Here is a 12,309-nt window from a genome sequence, read left to right on the forward strand (position 1 = left end):
TCCTTTCATCTACTTTTCCATTATCTAACATGGCTATTCTGTCTGTAGAGCTACATCGTGTATATGAATATACTGAAAGTAAAGTGCTGGTGAAAAAACCCCCAAAAAAAGCATAAAGCAATCAAAAGGTTTTCAAGAGTATTGACACTAAATCAGATGAGCTATCACTTCCTCAGACAGATGTCTATAAACCTAAGTTTAATTTTCATAAGAGTCCATAGACCTGAAATCAAATGTAAAACTGAATAACATTTTTACTATTTTTTAAATGGTTTAAATAAGAAATGTTCACAATTATATCTCATGTATATTATTACATTATCCAAAGTATTATCACTTACAGTATATTTTTAATATGTTAATATGAGTATAACATGCAGGTTAAAAAGAAACAAAAAAAAGTTTTACACAGTTATTATTGTGTACTTAGTCCTGATTGTGTCTACTAATGTACAGGTAACAGCTTCAAGAATTGTAGTATCAAGCATGCTTCATCTGCAAATCTGACAATAGCCCTGGCAGCTACCTGTTGAGCTGTGATGACTTTGCTGTCATATCTTACGATCTTTATCTGACTAAATTATTCAAAATATTTTGAAAGCAAAATTTTGGACCAATTTCACTTTTGGATTTCAACCAAGGAGTGTCTTAACTGTAGCACATGCACTGATTGACCTCATGTTTTCCTGGTTTACTTTTGCTTCTGAGAATCACCATTACGCAAGAAGCTTCTGTCCATGGTGTAGCTCTTTAGTAATATCATTTAAATGACTGGTGGCAACTTGCCTCTGAAAAGTTAAAGTTTGCACAAGGAATGGTTGCTTAACATCACAAGGCCCTGATAAAACAAATTGCAGCTTACTCTGTGTTTTCAGCATGTTTTTTGTTCTCTTCTTTCATTCACAGACATGGAAAAATACTGAATATTGTTATTATGAGGATAATTACTTATGATAATAACAGAGACACATTATTATTATTATTATTATTATTATTATTATTATTATTATTATATAACAGACCTGGCCCACCTAAACTTATAGTGAGGGTGTGCTTGGAAAGCCTGGCAGTGGCCCCGGTCCGCAAGATCTTCAACGCACACCTCGGGAAGAGTTTCAACAGCATTCCGGGGGAGACTTGGGACATTGAGTCACCTCTATTGCTGAAGCCACTGTGTCCACAAGGTGGCTCGTGCCTGTCATGGTGGTAACCCAAGGCCAAGCAGAACACAGATCGGGCAGTGGCTGAAGCAAAAACTCGAGTGTGGAAGAGGTTCGGATAGGCCATGGAAAAAGACTTTCAGACTGCCTCAAAGAGATTCTGGAAAACTGTCAGAGGACTCAGGAGGGGAAAACAATGTTCTACCTGCACTGTGTGGAGTAGAGCGCTGTGACTTCGACTGGGAACATTGTTAGGCAGTGGAAGAATACTTTGAGAAACTCCTTAATCCAACTCCCACGTCTTCCGTGGAGGAAGCAGAGTCTGGGGACGAGGGGACGACTCGCCTATCTCTGGGGGCGAGGTCACTGAGGCAGTTAAACAACTCCTTGGTGGCAGAGCCCCTGGGGTGAGTTTCTGAAGCCTCTGGATGTCGTAGGGCTGCCTTGGTTCACAAGCCTCTACAATGTTGGATGGAGATCAGGGGCAGTACCCCTGGCTTGGCAGAGCAGGGTGGTGGTTCCCATCTTTAAGAAGGGTGACCGGAGGGTGTGTTCCAACTATAGGGACATCACACTCCTAAGCCTCCCTGGGAAAGTCTATGCCAGGATGCTGGAAAGGAGAGTCTCTCTGTTAATTGAACCTCGGATACAGTAGGAACAATGCGGTTTTCGTCCAGGCCGTGGAACACTGGACCAGCTCTTTATCCTCTCAATGATACTTGAAGGTGCATGGGAGTTTGCCCAACCAGTCTACATGTGTTTTGTGGACTTGGAGAAGGCATTTGATCGTGTCCCTCAGAGTGTACTGTGGGAGGTGCTTTGGGAGTACGGGGTGTCTGGCCCATTGCTACGGGCCATTCGCTCATTATACAACCGTTGAAAGAGCTTGGTCCACATAGCCGGCAATTTAATGGATTCGTTCCGTGGGTTCGGTGGATGATGGACTCAGTGAGGGCTGCCCTTTGTCACCGATTCTGTTTGTAATTTTAATGGACAGAATTTCTAGGCGTAGCCAAGTGGCGGAAGGCTTTCAGTTGGGTGGTCTTAGAATCTCATCTCTGATTTTTGCAGATGATGTGGTTCTGTAGCTTCATCGGGTGATGGCCTCCAGCTCGCACTGGAACGGTTCGCAGCTGACTGTGAAGTGGTGGGAATGAGATTCAGCACCTGGAGAGGTGGTGGAGTGGTGAAGTTTAAGTATCTTGAGGTCTTGTCCACAAGTGATGGGAGAAAGAAGCGGGAGATCAACAGATGGATTGATGATGCGGGCGCTGTACTGGTCCATTGAGGTGAAGAGAGAGCTGAGTGTAAAAGCAAAGTTTATCATTGATTTACCACACAATCTGCATCCTTACCCTCACCTATGGTCATGAGCTGTGGGTAGTGACTGAAAGAACGAGATCCCAGACACAAGCAGTGGAAATGGGCTACCTCAAAACGGTGGCTGGCCTCTCCCTTAGATAGGTTGAGAAGTTCGGGAGGGGACTTCTAAGGGAGGGGCTCAGAGTACAGCCACTGCTCCTCCACATCGAACTACTTGAGGTGGTTCCAGCATGCCTTCTGAGCGTTTCCTGTGTGAGGTGTTTCGGGCATGTCCCATTGGGCGGAGGCCCCAGGGCAGACCTAGGATATCATGGAGAGATTATATCTCTTGGCTGGCTTGAGAACGTCTTGGTGTTTCCCCCATAGCTCCCCATAGCACAAGTCACCATCAAGTGCAGGATCTACCAAGGAGATGCTCTGTCCCCACTGCTGTTCTGCATAGGCCTGAACCCCCTCAGTGAGATCATTAACAAGACTGGCTACGGATACCGACTACGGAATGGAGCAGTTGTCAGCCACCTCCTGTACATGGATGACATCAAGCTGTATGCCAAGAGTGAACGAGACATCGATTCACTGATCCACACTACCAGGCTATACAGCAATGACATTGGAATGTCGTTCGGACTGGAGAAGTGTAGTCGAATGGTAACAAAGAGAGGGAAGGTAGTCAGAACTGAGGGGACTGAACTACCAGAAGGCAACATTGCAGACATAGAGGACAGTTACAAGTACCTGGGGATCCCGCAGGCAAATGGGAACCATGAAGAGGCCGCTAGAAATGCTGCAACCACCAAGTACCTGCAGAGGGTCAGGCAAGTCCTGAGGAGTCAGCTGAATGGTAAGAACAAGATCCGGGCCATCAACACCTACGCCCTGCCCGTGATCGGGTACCCTGCTGGGGTAATAGGCTGGCCAAAGGAGGAGATAGAAGCCACTGACATAAAGACAAGAAAGCTCCTTACCATGCATGGAGGATTTCACCCCAAGTCCAGCACCCTGGGGCTGTACGCTAAGCGGAAGGAAGGGGGCCGGGGACTGGTGAGTGTCAGCACCACAGTCCAGGATGAGACAACGAACATCCAAGAATACATTGGGAAGATGGCCCCAACTGACCGAGTGCTCAGTGAATACCTCAGGCAGCAGAAACCCAAGAAAGAGGAGGGAGACGAGGAACCATCATGGAAGGACAGGCCCCTGCACGGTATGTACCACCGGCAGATAGAGGAGGTGGCTGATATCCAGAAATCCTACCAGTGGCTGGACAAAGCTGGACTGAAAGACAGCACAGAGGCACTAATCATGGCAGCACAAGAACAAGTTCTGAGCACAAGATCCATAGAGGCTGGGGTCTATCACACCAGGCAAGACCCCAGGTGCAGGCTGTGTAAAGATGCCCCAGAGACAATCCAGCACATAACAGCAGGGTGCAAGATGCTAGCAGGCAAGGCATACATGGAACGCCATAACCAAGTGGCCGGCATAGTGTACAGGAACATCTGTGCCGAGTATAACCTGGAAGTCCCGAGGTCAAAATGGGAGATGCCCCCAAGGGTGGTGGAGAATGACCGAGCTAAGATCCTGTGGGACTTCCAGATACAGACAGACAAAATGGTGGTGGCTAACCAACCGGATATAGTGGTGGTAGACAAACAGAAGAAGACGGCCGTAGTGATCGATGTAGCGGTTCCGAATGACAGCAATATCAGGAAGAAGGAACACGAGAAGCTGGAGAAATACCAAGGGCTCAGAGAAGAGCTCGAGAGGATGTGGAGGGTGAAGGTAACGGTGGTCCCCGTGGTAATCGGAGCGCTAGGTGCGGTGACTCCCAAGCTAGGAGAGTGGCTCCAGCAGATCTAGAGGACCCGAGCTTGAAGGATAAACCGCCCGCAGTGGCGTGCTGGGTGTTTTTTTTTTTTTATATATATATATATATATATATATATATATATATATATATATATATATATATATATATATATATATATATATATATATATATATACATACATACACACACACACACACACACACACACACACACATATTGCATTTGTTATAATTCCTTTGTTATGATTCAGTGTAACACATTTAATATTGAAAGTTAGAGGAAGATCAAACTTTGCATACACAAAAGAGCATAATAAATTAACAAAAAACAAAATCAGCCCTGAATAATTGCAAAGTAATAAAACTGATTATTTAATTTAATAATTTAATGAGGCAATGTTTCTTTTAATCTTAATCTGGTTCTTATGTTAATTCATCATCCATAATAAATCAGCCCCAAAATGTGTTTTTTTTTTAATTGCTTGATTAGCAAAGATATATCATCATTATTACTTTTGTGCCACATGCACTGCTCCCTGCATTGATCCCTGTACAATTTTTTTCCATCATGTAGACAAATTCTGGCCAAATTTTTATGTACTGAAACTGCGCTATATCTCCTGGGCTCTGACCCAAAGGATCCGTACACTCTTCCCCATCAATGCCAGACAGCTCTGCTGTTGATGCTCCAACTCTAAATTAAAACCAGCTGACCATAGCTGCAGATCTAAAATTTATGGAACTCAAGGATAGTCTGCAGAGACAAACAGCAAAGTGGCATCCAGGATTCACTTTAAGATTAATGTACTGTGACATCTAGCATTTACAAATGACTCCAAATATGTCACTGCTACTAATCATACTATGTGATTTCTTTCTGCTGTTACATATTACATACAAAGACTACTATGCTACATTAAAGTAAAGTGTTTACAGGTGGTATCTTTAACAAATGAGGAGTCAAACCAGAACTTGAAAAATTTAAATTAAGAAAACATCAAAAGGAAATGTCTTCACTTTTATGGCATAAACATCATAGATTGGTAGTAGAGGAGATATGAAATGTCATAACATTGGATATGTATAAGGTTGCCATATTATATGTGAATAGCAAATAAGTATAAAATGCATACAGTACATCTGTACTGTACACTGTGCAAACAGATCATCAGGAATATCTTTGATTGTGAAAATTTATCATGGTGCAAATAAATATAGAAGAGTAAAAACTGAGTCTTCCAAAGCATCTAAAAGATACATGTTTTTTGTGTACCCAAGAATATCAGGCCAAAAATGAAATACCCAGCCCCAACTGTAATTCAAACAAAAAATGAATTTAAACTATAATCATTTAAAGAAAACAACACTGAGTAGAGAAACATTTCCAGTCATAAACACTGCAGGTGCTGCAGCATTAAACCACATGATCCAGCAGATTTTGGAGAATGGATGCTGTGGTCTGTCTGGGAGAATTCCACATCACTGAAGGATGGCTATGACTGCCAAGACTCAACAGACAGTAACATGTGCAAGCTTCAAACTTAAGTAAAGCAGAATTTCCTGTGCAGAATCACTGGAGCCATTTGTGCTCCTGGCCAGTAGTTCCTCCATAGAGGGTGAAATTAATGTGATTGGTGTGACTGTGGAGAGGATGATGTCAGGCCTTGGAGATGCCCTTTGAGAGCACAAGCCAAAGAGGCTCTCTCTGTGTGTGAGCTGAGTGACAAGACAGGGAACGGAAACTTGAAACTCTCATGGACGTGTTTGTTGTTGTTTTTTATTTTGAGAGAAAGAGATAGTTAAATATATATATTTAGATGGATATTGATATAGATATATTGAAAACTTCCTTATAATTTGGCAATTTTCTCATTTAAATCTACCTTTACTGTGTAGAATGAAAGTTTATTTGATCTTACATCTAAGCCTTGACTAGCCTCTAACACAGAACATGCACAGTGAGCTCATCCATTACCAGCCATGCTCACAAGAACAATTTTCCAAGGAATCACAAGGGAGTTGGGCAGGAAAAGTGCAACAGATTGTGTAAGTATTATGAGGACACAGAGGAAGGAAGGAAGGAAGGAAGGAAGGAAGGAAGGAAGGTTGGGTGCTGGCTATCTCAGTTGCTGATAGCAGTGGCAATACAGAGACATGCACAGCACCTGTTTTATGTACGCATGTGAGCCGTTCCCACATGCACACATAAAACATAAAACACACGCATTTGTAAAAGTGTTATTCATTATGTCTGGAAAAACTGACGTGTTCCTTTTACCAAAATTATGTGGAAAACCACCATGGACTGTATAAAATGTAAATATTTTAGTATTAGTATTTAGTATTTATTTATTTATTGTCATTGTCAAGAACAATGAAATTGCGTTTGGGGCTTCCATACAACCCAAAAAAAAGAAGAAAATAATAAATACCCCTTAAAACCCAAGTGTACATATTTAACCCAGTGTGACTCCAATGCAATAAGACAATCCTTAGCAATAATGTTCGTAGAAATTCAGACAAAGACCTGAGAAACATGACAAAATACAACAATGCAACCCATTCAATATTATTGTACTGTGAGATATGATATCAGATATGATAGTTATCTATTTAAGAAAGAGGGGGGGGGGGGGGCAGGAGGGGGAAGAGAATAAAGATATGATGCACCAATGCAGACCAGTTCATTGCTATTAAGAAGTTGGATATGGTTATTGTCCGTGAGAGGGGGGCAGAGAGTTCAGGAGCCTCACAGCCTGTGGATACAGGCTGTTGGCCAGTCTGGATGTTCTGGCCTGTATAGACCTGTACCTTCTCCCTGAGGGCAGCAGATGGAAAAGGTGGCGCGCAGGGTGATGTTGGTCCCGCAGGATACTGTGCACCCTCCTCAGACAGCGAGTGGGGAAGATATTACTGATCTCTGGCAGACTTGTTCCAATAATTCTGCCAGCTTCTTTCACCACCCGCTGGAGTGCTTGCTGATCGGCCTTGGTGCAGCTGGGGAACCACACTAGAAATCCATACGTCAGAACGCTGCTGATGGCACAGTTGTAGAAGTTCAACATCAGAGATCTGGGAATGTGTGCGCTCCGCAGTCTCCTCAGGTAGTAGAGGCGCTGTTGGGCCTTCCGTACAACTGAGGTGATATGGTTGCCCCAGGACAGGTCCTCGGTCACAGTTACCCCCAAGAATTTAAAACTGCTCACCCTCTCCACCGCCTCACTGCCAATGAAGAGAGGCAGATGGTTGTTATGACCCCTCTTCCGGAAATCTACAATGATCTCCTTGGTCTTTTTGGTGTTTAAGACCAAGTTATTGTCGTGGCACCATGACTCTAGTTGTTGCACCTCTGTCCTATAGTTTGTCTCATCATTGTTGGATATAAGTCCGAGCACTGTAGTGTCATCTGCAAACTTAACAATGAGATTGGACGCGCAGGAGGAAATACAGTCATGGGTGAAGAGAGTGTATAGCAGAGGGCTCAGAACACACCCCTGAGGGGCACCGGTGTTGACCACAAGGGTGGAAGAGGTGTTCTTACCCACTCTGACACTCTGTCTACGGTTAGTGAGGAAGTCCACAATCCAGTTGCACAGAGAAGAGTTAAGTCCCAGTTGGTGGAGTTTGGGACGGAGTTTGTATGGCCGGATGGTATTAAAAGCCGAGCTGTAGTCTACAAAGAGGAGCCGTGCATAGGTGTTCCTGTGTTCCAAGTGCTTCAGTAATGTGTGCAGCACTGTGGCGATCGCATCCTCGGTTGACCGGTTCTCCCTGTATGCAAACTGGTGCGAGTCCAGGGATGGTGGAAAAGCAGCTCTGATGTGTTTAATGAACAGTCTCTCCAGGCATTTGGCGGGAATGGGGGTGAGTGCCACAGGTCTGAAATCGTTCAGACATGTGACATTTGACTGTTTTGGGATGGGAACGATGGTTGCTGCTTTGAAACAGGATGGTACCAGTGAACAGGACAACGAGGTGTTATATATAGAGGTGAAGACGTCCGCCAGGTCCGCAGCACAGTCTTTTAGCACCCGGCCCAGCACTCCATCCGGCCCGGCCGCCTTCCTGGTGTTAATGCTCCGGAACACACGCCTCAGCTCATGAGTGCTCAGGACCGGAGCAGGGTCGGTTGAGGGGAGAGGGGACAGGACAGGGTCGGTGTTCTCCCTGTCAAAACGGGCATAAAAGAGATTTAGATCCTCAGCCAGAGTAGAACTGTCGGCTGAGGGTGATGGTGTTCTTCTTTTGTAGTCCGTGATAGCCCTGATGCCCTCCCAGACCTGCCTTGGGTTTGTGTTGTTCTCAAACCTGGCCTCGATACGCCTCCTGTGCTGCTGCTTGGCAGTCTTGATGCCTCTTCTCAGGTTGGCCCTGGCAGCACTGTATGCCTCCTGGTCCCCGGATTTGAAAGCGTTGTTCCTTGTTCGAATAAGTTGTTGAACTCCGTGTGTCACCCAGGGTGGATTATTAGGGAACACACGGAATCGTTTCCAAGTTGTTACATTGTCCACACAGAAACAGATGTAGTCCAAGACAGTGGAGGTGTAACTGTCCAATGCGACACGATTGTCAGTGTCCTGCACCTTGAATACATCCCAGTCTGTGCAGTGGAAACAGTCCTGAAGCATCGGAATAGCATCCTGCGGCCATGTTCTCACGGTTTTGGTTGTAATCCCAGTGCTCTTGATCTTTTGTGTGTATATTGGGTGTAGCAGAAGGGAGAGATGGTCTGACAGACCCAGGTGGGGATAAGCCTGGGCTCTGTACGCATTCGCCATGTTGGTGTACACCTGGTCCAACGTTCTATCTCCTCTGGTAGCACACTTCACATTACGGTGGAAATTGTGAAGTACAGATTTCAGGTCCGCGTGGTTAAAATCCCCAGCCGCAATAAAGACACTGTCCGGGTGTGCTACCAGGCTGTTATTGATGCTGCTGCTCAATTGTGCTAACGCTAGCTTAGCATTAGCATCTGGTGGAATGTAAACAGCGCAGATGTAAACGGCAGAAAATTCCCGAGGGAGATAGAATGGACGGCACTTTAACACCAACAGTTCTACCTCTGTACTGCACAGTTTTTCCGTTACCGTGACGTTCGTGCACCAAAGGTTGTTAATATAGATGCACAGCCCCCCGCCAGTCTTCTTACCCGAGTCCGCAGACCTGTCGGCTCGATAGGCGGTGCGGCCTGCTAGATCGATAGCCGCATCGGGAATGGCGCTGTCCAGCCAGGTTTCAGTGAAAATCATGCACGAACAGTTATTAAAAGTCCGTCGAGTGACGATCTGCAGTCGTATTTCATCCAGTTTGTAACGGATTGAACGGGCGTTGGAGAGGAATATGATCGGGAGTGGTGGTTTAAACGGACTAGTCTTTAGCCGTGCCCACAGGCCTCCCCGCTTGCCTCTCTTCTGCCTCCGCTCGCAACGTCTCCTCCTGCGGCTTGCTGTTGCGGGTAGCCCCGGGGGTTGCTTAACGATCTCCGGGGGGATGAGATACTCGGATGTTAGTTGAAGAACTCCACGGCTTAGTTGTAGTAGATCATCTCTGTTGTATTGAAGTAACCCCAGACTGTGTGAAATAATACACAGTACCACCAAAAGTGCAAAAGTGTAGGAGCTCCGGGCCGCTGCGTCTGTGCGCGCCGCCATCTTGGTTTGTGGATGTTACATGTTACATATGACTAGGTACATATGTCTATATTGAGGTAATAGACATTACCCATGGATTTTGGATGTTTTGAAATCATTCATTATTAGCATTTCCCATAAGTGGGCAAATTTGGATTAGAGGTTGAAGGCTGATTTATGTCATCACTTCAAAAATAGTTTCCTTAGCATAAACAAGAGTACTCAGAGAGTGCAACTCCCCCCTAAGGGCAAGGGCTATACTGAAACTGTGATGTTTTAGAATGTTGTTATGACAACATGCTGACGTCAGCCTGCTTTTATAACAATTTCCGGATGCCAAACCTATAACCTATGACCTTGAAGCATTACATAATAATTTTTTATCTTTACACATACAAGTGGAGGAGAATTCCCTGAAATCATTGGCTTTTATAAGCCGTTACAACATCAGATTTTAAGATATATTCATGCAGCATGCAATTTTGCAAAGCTTTGTGCTGTAATTGTAACACTGTCGGGCTTCGTATTGAAAAAAATTACACTTGTGTGTACAGCTTTCTCTGTCCCCTTTCATGAGATATATTACTCTATATGGTTTCTAGAAGTTTTTTTCAAGGTCAACTTTAACCTTGGCAGCTAACAATGAGGATCAAGGAAAAATGCGAACCGACTTTGACCCGATGTTCACCTAAATTAAATCAACTCAAGTTGTTATTGGTATCTACTGTTGCATAAAATTAGAACATCGTATCTTGAAAATTGTAGACACTGTATTTGCAGAAGAACAATACGGGTGCAATGCATAGACATAATGCTAAGCAACAGACTTTCATTCACTACAACAGCAAACGGCAAAAACGCGATGGAGTGATTCACTCCAGTGACTCCAGTCTACAGTCGTGAGGGCTAGGAGGCATTAATCAGCTACAGGCCCTCTGTTGGGACACCTTTCAATCAAAGCTGCTATATTCCTAACTCCAGTATCCAGATGGATGAGTTATAAAAAGAAATAAAATCCAAATAAGGGGGGCCACAATTTTTTTGGCATTTCATGTTGGCCTGGTTTTTCAGGAACTGTTCCAGTGCGAGCTGGAGGTTTTTCAGATCCAGAGGTTTCTTAAAAGGGAGGCCTCACAATTTCTACCTGTATATGTTGCTGGAGAAATTGAAACTAGATTAGCATTTTTTTCACATTTTCATTTTATTAGAATGGTATTAACTTTATTTGCCATTGTTGCACACTGTGTAATCTGCAACTGTTTTATTTAGTTGTATTTATTGGTTTAGCCTGTATCACCATCCATCCATTTTCTTCCACTTATCCAATTCAGGGTTGGCCGAAGCCTGCCCCCACCTGTAATAGGACAAGAGGTGGGATACAAACCTGAGTCACATTCACACCTAAAGAATCACCCACTAACATGCATGTCTTTATACTTTGAGAGGAAGCCAGTGCACCCTGAGAGACCCGAAACTGGGGTAGGTCTAGCATGGAAACTGCACACAGAAGGGTGCCAGGTAGGCAGCAGGTTTGAACCCAGGACCTTCTTACTGTGAGACATAATATACCACCCTGCCTGTATCCCCATGTCATTAAAATACTGAAGAAACAATTGCATAAATTCCTTGTCTTTACTTCTTGATTACACAGTAGGTTAGGGGGCTCCGTTTTTCTGTATTTCTATTTGGCTAGTGAGCAAATGTAACTTGACACAGGCCTTAATTTGTGTTTTGTTTTTCATTTGATCAGAAAAAGTGGAAATCCCCTCTATCCCTTTATATGACAGTTTCATTGGGTAGATCTGCGATTATTTCTTTCTTTTCTCTCATACCTCAGCTGACTTTGAGTTACGTCAATTACTCGTTGATGTAACTCACTGAAATAATCAGTTGTGATACAACCTTCTCTATTTGGCTAATATGTTACAACTCTCAGAAAGCTGTGGTCATAATTGCTGATTATTTCAAGGCATCTGTTTTTGAACTGTTTAGGTAACAGTAATGGTTTTAATTAGCGCTGTCAGCGTTAATCTCGTTAAACGAGATAACGAGACGAGAGATTAACGCTGACAGCACTAGTTTTAATACACACTATTTTCTAAAATTATGGATTTTTTCCATCATCATCTTTTTAGGGGGTTTTCTACACTGGTATTGATTTTAAATAAGAGGATAATGTAAGTTGAATTGATAAATAAAAAGAATAACAAACAGTGCATACCAGCTCTCCAGGTCTTTCATAAAAATTGTGTCACGGGTTGCCGGGGCAAGCGTGTGAATTAGTTAGGACCCAGGAAGCGGCAGCTCTGGTGCAAGTGAGTTTATTAAACAGCGGTGGATACAACAGGGATGACGCGGGTGAAACA

Source organism: Rhamphochromis longiceps, linkage group LG10, assembly GCF_057381845.1.
Source record: "Rhamphochromis longiceps isolate RC_006_pf linkage group LG10, R_longiceps_female_GT1.1, whole genome shotgun sequence".
Lineage (NCBI taxonomy): Eukaryota > Metazoa > Chordata > Actinopteri > Cichliformes > Cichlidae > Rhamphochromis > Rhamphochromis longiceps.